The sequence below is a fragment of the Heterodontus francisci genome, chromosome 25 (genome assembly GCF_036365525.1).
Source record: "Heterodontus francisci isolate sHetFra1 chromosome 25, sHetFra1.hap1, whole genome shotgun sequence".
NCBI lineage: Eukaryota > Metazoa > Chordata > Chondrichthyes > Heterodontiformes > Heterodontidae > Heterodontus > Heterodontus francisci.
In genome coordinates, this window is record NC_090395.1 from 79,126,524 (window position 1) to 79,142,101 (window position 15,578).

The window sequence follows — 15,578 nt, forward strand, 5'->3', positions numbered from 1 at the left end:
TCAGACCCTTTGGTAACTGGGTTTGTAATGTTAAGATCCACCATCTCTCTTTCCTTTTCCTTTGTATTGGTGTCCAATTCAAGTTAGTTTCAAGCCCCATGATTTCCAGGGACTGAATTCCATGTTGCATAAAATGTCTGGTTATCGCCTTGTCTTCCTTCCCTGTCCGGATGGAACTAAGATGTCCCGTAAATCTAGTTCTTAAAGTGTTCCCTGTTTCCCCGATATATAAAATGTGGCACTGTTTACATCGAATTGCATAGACTACATTTTGTTGCTCGCATGTAATTCTTTGCTTTATTAAAGCGGTTTTTCCTGTGTTCTCGTTTTGCAAGATTTTTTAGACCTTTAGGTGTTTACATGTTCCACATTGTCTGTCACCGCAATTTGGTACGGCTTCTGCCTTTCCGCTGCTCATGACCAATAGGTCTTTTAGGTTTTTGCCTCTTTTGAAAGCTGATGTTATGCTATATTGGCTCAGTGAGTTAACATCCCCTTTTAACTTTTCAAAATGGTTTCTCACTACCCTATTTATCTGTTGAGTTGTTGCGCCGTATGTTGTAACAAGTGGTAGTCTTGTAGTTGGCCTATCCCGTGGCTGTGGGTTCTCCATCTCCCTCAGGAAATTGGACTTGATATGTCTGAGGAATCTCTTTGTGTACCCCCTCCGTCTCAGTGCGGTGAAAAGGGTGGTGACCGCTTTGTTGAAATCTTCTAGCTTTGTGGATATGCGGTGGAACCGCATGAGTTGTGACTTTACCAGTCCCCTAAAGGTGTGCCTGGGATGATGGCTTTTAGTGTGCAGGAGTGTATGTGTGTCAGTTACTTTGAAGAATACCTTTGTTGCTAATTTGTGACTGTTGTTCTCCAGTGGCAACTTAAAAACTGTAGTGTCGAGAAAGTCAATGCTTTCCTTGTGTGTTGTGGCTTTAATTTTAATGGAGGGGTGATGATTATTGAGAGTGTTGATGAAATCTTCTAATTCTGATTCTGTGTGGGTCCAAACCCCCCATATATCATCCAAGTACCTATAATAGCACATTGGGCGCTTGGGACACTTTTTGAAGACACTCTCCTCCCAGTCTGCCATGTAAATGTTTGCATAGGCCGGGGCAAACTTTTTACCCATAGCTGTGCCCTTAATTTGGAGGTAAGATGCCCCATCGAATTCAAAGTTATTTTTTGTTAAACCCAGATGTAGTAGCTGAATTATAGCTTCATCTGGTCTTTTAGGGTGGGGAAATTTAGCGAGGGCATTTTTAACCACCTGTATACCTCTGTTTGTTTCTATATTTGTATATAGGCTTTCGATGTCCATGGTAAAAAGAAGGGCATTAGGGGGTACGGTCAACGAGTTAACTATTTCTGTGAAGTGATATGTGTCCTTGATATAACTGGGATGTTTCTGGGCCAAGGGGTTCAGGAATGAATCAATGTATTCAGCTACCCTGTAGGATTCACTACCACAGTCTGACACAATGGGTCTTCCCGGTGGTATCTCCCCTGGAATTGTCCATGTATCTGGATGTTTATGTATTTTGGGCAGTATGTAAAACTTTCTGGGCCGCGGTTGTTCCCCTCTCAGGTATTCAACCTGTTTCCGTTTAATAAATTTAGACTTATGGAGTCGTTCTAATATATTGTCAATCTCTTTTTGTGTTTCCTGAAAGATGGGTTTTGTTAATTTAATGTAGTGGTCCGTATTATTTAATTGTCTGTGTGCTTCAAACAGGTACTGTTGTTTGTCCATGAGAACTATACTACTGCCCTTATCTGCTGGTTTTATAATGATGTTCGGGTTAGTTTTTAATTCCCTAATCGCCTGCCTTTCTCTTCTGGTGACATTCTGTTTATCTTTTAATGTGGGGATTTTTTCTATTTCCATTTGAGTTACTCTCATAAAATTTACTATCTCTGGGTGTATTTCAGTGTCTTCTGGGGTCCAGTCCGATGACGGCATGAAGGGTTGTTTGTCTGTAATTGAGTCACTGAAGTAATCTGTGAGTTTAATTCTTCTGTAAAAGCTTTCTAAATCATTCTGAATCTGCTTTTTACATGGCTTTGTGACCGGCACAAATGTAAGACCCTTGTTTAGGACCCCTTTCTGTGTTTCTGTAGGGGTAAAGAGTTTGGAAATATTGACAATAGTTTCTCCTAAGTTAAGGCACAGCTTTTCTAGGGTTGCAGTACTATTTAGTTTAAATGTTTCATCCATTTATTGATCATGATCAGTGCCGTGTTCTCCGTCCAGTGAATGTGATCCCTGCTTACCCTGAAGGACCTGGCAGCTATGGCTGGTATGTAAGATTGGGTTTTAATGAATTGATTTAACTGACGGATTGTATCCTTTTCCCCTTCTGGGAGTGATTGGCTGAAATTTATTTCGGGCACCCAAATCTGTGCATTAGGGAATTTAGTTTTAGCCACTTTTAGGAGAATTTGTAGTTGCTTAATTGCAGTCAGTGGTCTTTGCGTGCGGTGGTTAATGCCAATTGCCAGCACCACTTTCTTAATTTCTGGGGAAGGTTGTAACTTGTTTAGGACAGCCGTGGCATGAATGAATTTAGCTCCTGGAAAGCTGTCAATGTGTGTGATTGGGTTTGGGCAGCTTTTTATTTGGGAGAGATTAGAGTCCCCCATGATCAAGATTGGTTTAACAGGTTTGAGTTGCCAATTTCTGTTTTTCTGGCAAGTATTAGGATGCCTTGTCACTGGCTGTGGATTGTCCCTATCAGTGTCAGATTCAGAATGGTCGTCACTCTGTCCTTGTAGCGGGGGTGAGCGTGTCGTCACCGTCTCGGGGTCCACCCTGACAGGCGCAGGGCCTGCGGATGCAGTCACAGAATTTGTCGGTGAGGTCGAGGATGTCGCCTGAGCTCGGCTCCTGCTTTGCCTCTGTGGTGGGGGTGTCCCTGTAGCCCTAGGGTGTAAACTTGTGGGGGAGGGGTTCATCTGTCCAGTGGAGGGGGCCGTTGTGGAAGTCGAGGCTGTCGGCTCATTCCGGCCTTCTCTCTGTCTTTGCGGGAGGGGTTCACGTACCACTGTAATGTCGGGGTACCAATTAACTAAGGCGGTTGACAGTGGAGTTGGAGAGGTTGGCCTGGTTTGGTCCTGTCTTTGTGGCACGGGCTGTTCTTCTACCACGGTCTGAGGGAAGCAATGTGTGGGGGAGCGACTCGTCGATGGTCTGGGGGGGTGGGGAGGGGGATGGCTCGGTCTGGTGGAGGTTGGGACTCGGTGTGTGCGATTAGTCATAGTCCGGTTCGGTATAGCCTGCTGTCGGTCGTTCCCCTCGCTCTGCCGAGGCCTTTGAGGCTCGGACTCTTGGGAAGCAGGCATGATGTCGAGGTTCAAGGTGGTGGCCACATTGGAGGTCCGGGTACCCGGTCTATGGGGCAAGGCAGTCCTGGTCTGTGGGCTGACCTGCTGTCCTGTGTTTTTCCGTGTGGCCAGATGCCGGATGTGTTTTCTTACCACATCCATTGTTTGAGCTTTAAATCTGTTCTTAAGATTCTTTTTATTCCAATTTATTGCTTTGGCAATGGCTTCCTGGAGCCGGTCAGTAATTTCTGTTGTTTGCCAGTCATCATCCAATTTCTTGAGGTTAATTTGGTAATGCTCAATTAGAATTTGTCTTGTTTGTTTTGCCCAGTTTTCCGAATTTAAAGCCAATTTTCTCAGCGTTTCCCGTGATGGGTTTGCTGGTTTTATAAAAAATGTTAATTTATCTGATTGTCTTATAATGCCTTTAGGAGGCTCCCTTTGGCTCTCTAGTAACACTAAATGGTGAATCGTCTGGGCTATTTTATAAATTAATCTAACTGTTGTAGCCAAACTATCTCTAATTAAGTTACCTCTACCTACTGGAACCGTGTGTGCGTAATTCCTACGTGGTGGGAAAGGCCCACGTTTTCTTTGTGTATTCCGTTGCATTGTCTGGGTGTAAAATGTGCAAGAAAAGTTACTGTGGGATGTCCCCTCGTAACAATACTCTACCGCACTAAGGTTCTCCGGTGTCCCGAAGTCCCTCTGCCCGGTCGCTCCTTCTCTCTCTCCTTCTCTCTCTCCTTCTCCAGGGAGGTTCTCCCGTTTCCCGAAGTCCCTCTACCCTGTCGCTTCTTCTCTCTCCCTTTCTCTCTCTCTCCAACCTGCGGACAAAAAATCTCTTTGACTCTATGAGTGCTCCAGCTGGGAACAGTATTTCCCGACGTTTCGCTGTTCACTGTAGCTTCATCAGGGGAAAATGGACGATTCTTAGCAGAATCTGTGGAATAAAGGTGAGTGAGCTGGCTGACCCCTCCCATGTTGAATGTGATTGGTGGGAAAATTCTCCTTGTCCTGAAACAATTAGGCTGCTTTTAAATTTAATTTTAATTGACCCACTGGGTCAATTAAATTCTTGATGGGTCAATTACACCTTTTTTAAGTTTTTAAAGTTTAAATTTAAATGGTCCCATGGGAAGCCCGATCTGTGCATTTGTCACCCTGCAAAATAACCTGTTTGCCGTGGTAACAGAGCCCTGCCCCATGTTGGGTCACCCCAAGTCCATCAAAAACAAACTAACAGTAAAATCACCCAGTCCTGGGACATTAATGGATAATAAAAGCAAAATACTGCGGATGCTGGAAATCTGAAACAAAAACAAGAAATGCTGGAATCACTCAGCAGGTCTGGCAGCATCTGTGGAAAGAGAAGCAGAGTTAACGTTTCGGGTCAGTGACCCTTCTTCGGAACTGACAAATATTAGAAAAGTCACAGATTATAAACAAGTGAGGTGGGGGTTGGGCAAGAGATAACAAAGGAGAAGGTGCAGATTGGACCAGGCCACATAGCTGACCAAAAGGTCACGGAGCAAAGGCAAACAATATGTTAATGCTGTGTTGAAAGACAAAGCATTTATGGGTTGCTTTAGCTCCCCAGCGCCACTGTGTGGTAGGTCCTTGTAACAGCAATACATTTATATTCTAAATTTAAAATGCAGAAGTTTAGTTTAGTTTAGAGATACAGCACTGAAACAGGCCCTTCGGCCCACCGAGTCTGTGCCGATCATCAACCACCGATTTATACTAATCCTACCCTAATTCCATATTCCTATCACATCCCCACCTGCCCCTATATTTTCCTACCTCCTACCTATACTAGTGACAATTTATAATGGCCAATTTACCTATCAACCTGCAAGTCTTTTGGCATGTGGGAGGAAACCGGAGCACCCAGAGGAAACCCACACAGACACAGGGAGAACTTGCAAACTCCACACAGGCAGTACCCAGAATTGAACCCGGGTCGCTGGAGCTGTGAGGCTGCGGTGCTAACCACTGCGCCGCCCTAATTAAGGAGAGATTTAATGATAATTAATATTAACCTGCTTATCTAAGAGGGGGGATTTAATTATAATTATAATTAAAACTGACCTGCCTATCTAAGAGATCTGTAACCCAACACCTATTACACTCAGGTGTTAATTTAAAACTTTGGTTTATTTGTTACATAATTATTTGGGAATGGAATGGGAATTGGATGTATTCCTGGGGGTGAAGGGCCCGCAAGTTTGGTATTGGGGTGTGAGCTTAGGCACGACTGTTCCCCAGTAGAGACCATGGCAGCACAGGCCAGATGGCCTTGAAAGTGCAGAATTTAATTTTCTTATGTCTTGTTTAATGGCACGCGCCATTTCTGTGTATCGACCAGCTGAACTTGGATTCTGTTGCCTGTAAGGCATTTATTTTTGGCACTGCTTGGACAGTCACAACGGACGGCGTGTCACTTTAAAGTTAGGGTAAGGTGAACGGGCAGTAGGGGTGGGAAAGCCTCCCCTCTTGTGTTTATATACTCATTTCTTGAGTTTAATTTCACTAGCAGCTGCCACTTTTATTCGGCTCACGCCTGAAGTTAGTGTCCATCCATGTCCGCTTGCCTTTCCAGCTCGGATTATCAGTGGGATTGCAATGAATAGCATGTGCTATTAATTTTGCAATGAGTATATCGAATTGAAGGATCAGTCGTGTCTAAGGGCTGGACAAAGTTTGGATTTTAGGGTGGGGGCCATCAAGAAGATTCAGAGGTTAGGTCAGGGTCCGCATCCGGGTCGGGGGTGGGGGTATTTTGGGTAGGTGAGGAATAGGTGGTTGGGGGGGGGGCAGTTTGGTCGATGAAGACTAGACTTAGCTTGGGTTTAGGGTTTTGGGCTGGGGGTGTTAGGCTTAGGATTGGGGGTGTTAGGCGTTAGGGTTAGGTGTTAGGGTTAGCCGTTCGGGTTAGGGGTTAGGCTTTAGTGTTTGGTGTTAGGGTTAGGCGTTAGGGGTTAGGGTTAAGGGTTAGGCGTTCGGCATTAGGGTTAGGCGTTAGGGTTAGGGGTTTAGGTTTAGGGTTAGGCGGGGGGTTTGGATGAGGCTTAGGGTTAGGGGGTTAGGATGGGGGGGGTTTTGGGTTTGGGTTCGGGTTGGGGTGGGTTAGGGTTAGGGTGGGAGGGATTTTGGGTTAGGGTTCAGGTTGGGGTGGGTTAGGGTTAGGGGGGGTTTTAGGGTTAAGTTTAGGGTTGGGGGCAGATTAGGGTTAGGGCTAGGTTTACGTGTTGGAGTTAGGCTTAGGGTTACGTGTTGGACTTGGAGTTGGGGCTGTGGTCGGGGCATTAGGCTTTGGAGTTAAACCTTAGGGTTGGATTTGGATCCAGTGGCAAGAGTTACATTGATGTTACGGGGGGTTGGGCTAGGGTTGGGGCTGGGGTCGGTCCGTTGGTTTTGGGGTTAGATTTTAGGGTCCTGGATTGGTCTGGGGCGGGGGTTACATGAGTGTTGTGGGGATTGGGGTTAGGGCTAGGGCTGGGGTCGGGGCCTTGGGCCTAAGGGCAGGGCCTTCGGTTTAGGTCTTTGGGTTCAGGGTTAGGGGGCATTAGGGCCTTGGGCCTTGGGCCTAGGGACGGGGCTTAGGTTTAGGTCTTTGGATTCAGGGTTAGGGGGCGTTAGGGTTAGGGCTGGGTCTGGAAGGCAAGGGCCACCCCGGCTCAGTCACGGTCGCAGGCTTGGTTCAGGCATCTGGGACAGCCTCATGGTTTGGTTACCTTAAGTTAGGGCTAGGGTTACGTGTTGAAGTTAGGTCTCGGGTTAGGCTTAGGGTTATGTGTTGGAGTTGGAGTTGGGGCTGTGGTCGGGACATTAGGCTTTGGGGTGAAGCCTTCGGGTTGGGTCTGGGTCCAGGGGCAAGAGTTACATTGACGTTACGGGAGAGTTGAGGCTGGGGTCGGGGCCTTGGGCCTAGGGGTGGGGCCTTAGGTTTAGGTCTTTGGGTTTAGGGTTAGAGGGCGTCAGAGTTGGGGCTGGGTCTGGGGAGCGAGGGCCACAGCGGGGTCAGTCACGGTCGCAGGCGCGGGTCAGGCATCCGGGCCAGCCTCAGGGTTTGGTTACATTAATTTCTAGGTTCGAATTAGGGTTTTTAAAATGTTTTTTTTATTCATTCACGGGATGTGGGTGTCGCTGGCCAGGGCAGCATTTATTGCCCATCCCTAATAGCCCTTGAGAAGGTGGTGGTGAGCTACCTTCTTGAACCGCTGCAGTCCATGTGGGGTAGGTACACCCACAGTGCTGTTAGGAAGGGAGTTCCAGGATTTTGACCCAGCGACAGTGAAGGAACGGCAATATAGTTCCAAGTCAGGATGGTGTGTGACTTGGAGGGGAACTTGCAGATGGTGCTGTTCCCATGTATTTGCTGCCCTTGTCCTTCTAGTTGGTAGAGGTCGCAGTATTTGGGTAACAGGGGTTTGTCTAGGGTTCTGCCATAGTATGTGTAACCGATTATGACTTTTGTCATTTTCGGCCTAATCCATTTAGGCTCTTGGGTTTTAGAGTATTAATATTGTTTAATTGGGTTCCCCAGTGCACCAATTTTCTTTGGGTAGATGGGCTACTTCTAAGGCTGGTGTTATTGTCCGAGATGGTTGTGGATGGTGTGCTGTGTTCCCATGGATTAGGGGTATGTGGAGTTCAGGATTGTTACGTTTTAAGTATGGGTGAAGAAATGTTTGCTGTCCTACATTTGGTTCAGACCCTTTGGTAACTGGGTTTGTAATGTTAAGAGCCACCATCTCTCTTTCCTTTTCCTTTGTATTGGTGTCCAATTCAAGTTAGGTTCAAGCCCCATGATTTCCAGGGACTGAATTCCATGTTGCATAAAATGTCTGGTTATCGCCTTGTCTTCCTTCCCTGTCCGGATGGAACTAAGATGTCCCGTAAATCTAGTTCTTAAAGTGTTCCCTGTTTCCCCTATATATAAAATGTGGCACTGTTTACATCGAATTGCAGAGACTACATTTTGTTGCTCGCAAGTAATTCTTTGCTTTATGAAAGCGGTTTTTCCAGTGTTCTTGTTTTGCAAAATTTTTAAGACCTTTAGGTGCTTACATGTTCCACATTGTCTGTCACCGCAATTTGGTACGGTTTGTGCCTTTACGCTACTAGTGACCAATAGGTCTTTTAGTTTTTTGCGTCTTTTAAAAGCTGATGTTATGCTATATTGGCTCAGTGAGTTAACATCCCCTTTTAACTTTTCAAAATGGTTTCTCACTACCCTATTTATCTGTTGAGTTGTTGCGCAGTATGTTGTAACAAGTGGTAGTCTTGTAGTTGGCCTATCCCGTGGCTGTGGGTTCTCCATCTCCCTCAGGAAATTGGACTTGATATGTCTGAGGAATCTTTTTGTGTCGGGGTTTAACTTCACCACAACCTCCAGCTGTGAGAGCGCGATCAACTGAGCCACAGCTGACATTAAAATAAAGTGCAAAAATATTGGATGATTGGATGAAAATTGTGCTCCACATGACACTAACAGCAGGTTAATGTAAATCATGCACAAACCACTCATTGGGGGAAACCAGGACTTGGGGCTATCACTCTAAGATAGTAACCAATAAATCCAATAAGGAATTCAAGAGAAACTCCTTTACCTGGGGAATGGTGAAAATGTAGAACTCATTATCATATTAGCAGTGGAAAAGAATAGAAAGCTATGCTGACAGGATTGGCTGAAGAAGGGTGATTGGATGAAGAAGGGTGGGAGGAGGCTCACGTGGAGCATAAATACTGGCATGGATTGTTTTTTTAAAATATCATTCATTGAGCATCACTGGCAAGGCCAGTATTTATTACCCATCCCGAAGTGCCCTCGAGAAGCTGGTGGCGAGCCAACTTCCTGAATACAGCTGAGAGGTTTGTGAGGCTAATTCAGAAGACATTGAAGAGTCAACCACATAACTTTGGTTCTGGAGTCACAGAGAGACCAGACTGAGTAAGAACGGCAGATTTTCTTGTCGAAAGGTCATGAGTGAACCAGATGGGTTTTTTTGTGAAAATCATAGTCACTATTGCTGATAATTCAAAATGTATTTAATTAACAGAATTTTGAACTCCCCAGTGGTCACAGTGGGATTTGAACTGACAATTTCCAATCATTAGTCCAGGCATTCTGGGTTACTTGCAGCAGTAGGCTACCATACCCATATTCTGACCAAATGGCCTGTTTACTGAATTCATCATTTATCTGGGAGGTGGTTTCCATCGAATAATGTTCCAGAATAAACTATTCCGTGCTGAGGGGATAATCATGTTTCTTAGTATCACACAGACTGGCTAAAGAGGGCAGTGAAGCTCCTCGCAGGTTTTGCAGAACACCAGAGCTTTGCGTATCGTTCATGGTCGAGGATGGAGAATGTAGCCTCACACCCACAGCACATGTAAGATCAGGCTGGTTGGGTAAAACCTGCAGAGTTCAGTTGTGAGTAACTGTACTACTTTCTTCCGTTCCTTTCCGCCCAGCTGTCCTGTGGCTCTGCGAAAATGTACTGAGGTCGCAAAACCCGTGAGAAATGCCTCAGCTGTAGAAACCCACAGGCAACGCCAGCTAACTGGATGATACATGGATGATAGTAGAATGAAGGGTATGTAGGTAGTTTGATCTTAGAGTACGTTAAAGGGTCGGCACAACATTGTGGCCCGAAGGGCCTGTACTGTGTTGTACTGTTCTATGTTCTAACTGTTAGCATGTCACAAGAGGATAACACTGAGGACTGTTGGGGATTCAGCATCTGGTGGCTAAATTGGTCTCCACTTTAACAGATGAGGCTTTGAAAGGAAAAAGCAATTTTGAGATTGTTTTCAATGAATGCCGTAAAGAGCACAGTAAGGCTCCTTTCTGTTGTTAGTTCCCTGCATTTTATTTGTGACCGTTGTCGGGGATGTGCCCAGATGTAACGGCAGTTTTCCCACCACTGAGAAAATGGCACCTGATTAGTCAGATATTTTACTTGATTTTGGAGCTGAAGGCACTTGTCAAACACACTCACGAGAATACAGGACATGACCAATTCTTCCTGATGGTACCGAGCCTCTCACATTGACTGCCCATATTGCGGTGGGACCATTGCCCACTTTAGCGAATGGAGACAGATGTGAAAGCCTTGTGGTTCATGTGCTACCTCTGTAATCTCGTCCAGCCCCACAACTCTCCAAGATAACCTTGATCCTCCAATTTTTGCTATTACATCTTAAATAATAGCTTCCAACATTTTCCCTCAGACAGATGTTAAGCTAACTGGTCTGTAGTTTCCTGCTTTCTGTCTCCCTCCTTGCAACCCAGGCAATGGTGAAAGAGGAGGTATTCAGAAACTGGAGGGGTTTAAAATTGATAAAGAAGATATATTATATAGGCTGTCTGTACTGAAAATGGATAAAACACCAGGACCGGATGAGATGCATCCATGGATACTGAGGGATGTGAGGGTGGAAATTGCAGAGGCACTGGCCATAATGTTTCACTTTTCCTTCGATTTGGGGGTTGTGCCAGAGGACTGGAGAATTGTTCAAAAAAGGGTGTAAAGATAAGCCCAGAAACTACAGGCTAGTCAGGTGGGGAAATTGCTCAAAAGAATAATTACTAGTCACTTGGATAAATGTGGGTTAATTAAGGAAAGCCAGCATGGACCGGGAAAATCATGTTTAACTAACTTGCTGGAGTTTTTTGAGGAGGTAACAGAGAGGGTTGATGAGGGCAATGCTGTTGATGTGGTGTACATGGACTTTCAAAAGGCATTTGATACAGTGTCACACAACAGACTTGTGAGCAAACTTGTAGTTCATTGAATAAAAGGGACGGTAGCAACATGGATACGAAATCGGCTGAGTGACAGGAAACAGCGAGTAGAGGTTAATGGATGGTTTTAGGCTGGAGGAAGGTTTGTGATGGAGTTTCCCAGGGATCAGTGTTGGGAGCCTTGCTTTTCCTGATATATATTAATGACCGAGACCCTGGTGTACAGGGCACAATTTCAAAGTCTGCAGATGATACGAAACTTGGAAGCATTGTGAACTGTGAGGAGGATAGTGTAGAACTTCGAAAGGACATGGGCAGGTTGGTGGAATGGGAAGATGAAGTTCAATGCAGAGAAATGTGAAGTGATTAATTTTGGGAGGAAAGACATGGAGAGACAACATAAAACAAAGGGTACAATTCTAAAGAGGCTGCAGGAGCAGAGGGACCTGCATGCATATGTGCATAAGTCATTGAAGGTAGCGGGACAGGTTGAGAGTGCGATTAATAAAGCATACAGTATCCTGGGCTTTATTAATAGGAGCAAGGAGGTTATGTTGAACTTGTATAAGACACTAGTTAGGCCTCAGCTGGAGTGCTGCGTCCAGTTCTGGGCACCGCACTTTAGGGTATATGTGAGGGCATTGGAGAGAGCACAGTGAGTGGTTCAGGTCTGGAACGCACTGCCTGGGAACGTGGTCGAGACAGGTTCAACTGACGCATACAAAACGGAATCAGACAGTTATATGAAAAGGAAGAATGTGCAGGGTTACCGGGAGAAGGCGGGGGAATGGAACTGAGCGAATTGCTCTTTCGGAGAGACCGTGCAGACACGATGGGCTGTGTGACCTCCTTCTGCACTGTAACAATTCTGTGATTCTGTGGGTTTTCAAAGATCTGGGATATGATACCACATAATAGACTCATGAATCAGGTCAGACAATGAGGAGTCAGGGGACAAGTAGCAGAATAATTAGTTAGCCAATTGCAAGACAGACTGTCGGGGTAAAGGGTTGTAATTTGGAACGGCAGAAGGTGGGAAGTGATGTTCCACAAGAATCAGTGCTGTTCATAACGTATATGAATGCAGTTCACACCAAACAGGGAGGGAGGGAGGGGTGTCAACATCGTGCAAGACTGCGACACGGTGCAAGAAGCTATGAACAAACCTTCAGAATGGGCATATAATAGGCAAAAGAATTTCAACATGGTTTATATTTTGGCAACAGCATCATATGAATGTGTTAAGCATCGGCAATCTGGCTTATCAAAGAGTTTAGTTTAGTTTAGTTTAGTTTAGAGATACAGCACTGAAACAGGCCCTTCGGCCCACCGAACTAGTGCCGACCATCAACCACCCATTTATATTAATCCTACATCCCTACCACATCCCCACCTGTCCCTATATTCCCCTACCTATACTAGGGGCAATTTACAATGGCCAATTCACCTATCAACCTGCAAGTCTTTGGCATGTGGGAGGAAACCGGAGCACCTGGAGGAAGCCCACGCAGACACAGGGAGAACTTGCAAACTCCACACAGGCAGTACCCAGAATTGAACCCGGGTGGCTGGAGCTGTGAGGCTGCGGTGCTAACCACTGTGTTTCCCATGATAATTCCCATTCTCTAATGAAATATTTCACAAACAAAAAAATGATTCATGAGCAACTCGGACTGCAGTTCCAAAGAATAAAATTGAAGTTGTCAGCTTTGAACACACCCCAAACTTAACTGGCATTGGAAAACTAACGGATCCCAGAGACAGGTCAAAATCAGTGGATTACAGAGACTGGGAAAATGTTAGTGCATTCTGAAATATCAAGTTATTGTAATCCAAGGAAACTCACAGGGTTTTGTAACACTCAGTTTGATCAAGGTGAGACTTGTTTAACTGGACGGGTCAAACCGTGACATCACAGAGCAAGTCTGACCCTCACACTGTCCATCACAGTGAGATCAGACATCGCAATCGGTTTGTAAACTGAGTTAATTTGAGGCAGGAGGCTGTACGAGCAGTTTTAGTGAAGGAAAGGGAGCTGCACTGACTGCAACTAACTGGCTGATCTGTCTCGGAGTGAATGTGGTCGGGGAGAAGATCTGAGCAGTTTTGTGATGGAGAAGACAGCGAGCTGAGAGAGGGAGGGAGGAAGAAAACCTTCACAAGATGGTGCGACTGACAGAGCAAATAGGTACGTTATCAATCCCTTCCATTCTTTGGAGCTGTAGGTAACATGGTCTGTAGGTAGTCATGTCTTCCAGGGAGTGAGGGAAGGGAGTGGGTGTGTTAAACAGATCATGGAAATATTGCTCGAGTTCCGTTCCGAAAAAGTTTAGATCTTATTTAAAACTGTAAAAAATCTGGAGCTCAGTCTGGGCCTCAGTCAATGATACTGAAGGAATCGGTTAGAAACACTTGTCCCAAGCATTTCTGCTGTCCTCTGACCTCATCAATCCCTCGCTCCATGCCAAGGCCCTCCTCCCAGGTCAGATGCCTCAGGTACTGCCCTCTAAAAGCCTCTCATTGTGTCAGACAAGCTCCTGGTGCCAGTGACCCTGGATCACCTGATGGCATTGCAGCCATTCTGGAGCTTCACTGTGATTCTGGAGAAGGAATCAACTGATTGACTCCAGAATCTTTAATACTCAGCTAACATCAGAATCTGTGGCCAGGAACATCACCAGAAAAGAGACACGTCCATAAGTAATGGTGCACTCTGAATCTGCATTCAGCATTTCCAGGTTAAATGGTTTAACTAGCAGTGGAATTAGAAAATGCCGAGAGATGTCTCGTTACAATCCAATGATTCTGATCTGTTTTTTGCTTCTTCTTCCAGACATACATGGTTGGTGTCAGGATGAGCAAGAGGAAATTTCCATCAAATTACCCACAGACTAAAGGATGAGTAACAAAAGCACAAAGAACAAGTGCATCACGACACACAACAAGCAGCACATCCTGCCCCAAACCAACTCAAAATACTACAAAGGAGGGAGCCGTGTCCCTGAAATTCTCCTCACCCCATCCCTCTGTGTCCCATCCATTTCTCAGTGCCAACTCCACATCTGTTCATTTGTTGGTTTAATTTGACGGCCAACAACAACCCAGCCACTGGTCCATCTAGACACTCCTCCGATGGCTGGAGATGGTGTGAAACCGACTCTCTCTCCCTTCTGGTTTATTTCCCATCCCCACCAGGTCTATCATCCCCATCAGCTCCTCCTAGATTTACTTCGACATCTATTTTTATTGTTGTTTATGTTTATGTTTATGTTTAAAGATCCAGCACTGAAACAGGCCCTTCGGCCCACCGAGTCTGTGCCGACCATCAACCACCCATTTATACTAATCCTACACTAATCCCTATTCCTACCACATCCCCACCTGTCCCTATATTTCCCTACTACCTACCTATACTAGGGGCAATTTATAATGGCCAATTTACCTACCAACCTGCAAGTCTTTTGGCTTGTGGGAGGAAACCGGAGCACCCGGAGGAAACCCACGCAGACACAGGGAGAACTTGCAAACTCCACACAGGCAGTACCCAGAAGTGAACCCGGGTCGCTGGAGCTGTGAGGCTGCGGTGCTAACCACTGCGCCACTGTGCTGCCCAAATTGGGAAATTTGCCCCACACCCTCTTCCCCATCTTAGCCCCCAGGCTGGACCTTCACGTCCGGCCCTCATGTCCCCGCATCGGCATCAAGCAGTAACCCTGCTCCAACTCCAGGCTCAGTTTGATATTGCTCAGGACTAACTGCACTGGCACTGGCTAGGACCCAGTCCGTACAGTCAGCTCTGACCAATATCGGCTGGAGCTCCACCTTGGGACTGAAGTTGAAGGTCTCGAGGGGGAACGCTCTGGTTGTTGCCTCGATTGTGTCGAGTGGGACCGGCTGGTTCAGGCCACTCGCATGCCAGTTGCTGCCATCCCTTCCGCACAATCGGGTGAGGCCCCGGTACCAACTTGTACCGAGACCTCCCAGAATTTGAGGAAGAGTCCTCCCCTGGCGCCAGCCAGCTCTGAGGAGTCCGTGCCGACTGGTGCCAGTATAAGGCTGGTTCCCCCAAGCCCCACCAGCTAGTGTTGGTGGTCCTTCACCAGAGCCATCCTCTGGTGACACCAACCCAGCCCTGGGACATTGGTCTCCAGTTGGCGGCAGCTTATCTGGGGTCACCACCCTTGGGGGACTCGACCCCACTCAGGGTCACCTAGGTTGGGGGTGATTGCCACTTTGGTGAGAGCAGTCGCAGGTCTCTGTTCACTTTTTATCGATCTGTGTCTGCCTCCTCACCTCTGTGGACTCACCTTCAGCCACTCCCTGCAATTCTTAAGGGGTATCTAGGTTCCAAGGGCTCTCTCACGCAGGGAGGGTACCTGTGCCTCACTGGCACCTCCCCCGAGTGGCAGGGGAACATGTGTCGAGGGTTTATCTCCATCGGCCCTCGTGTTCATGAGCTCGTAGCTAATCCAGCCGCCCTCGACTCTGTTCCCCGAGA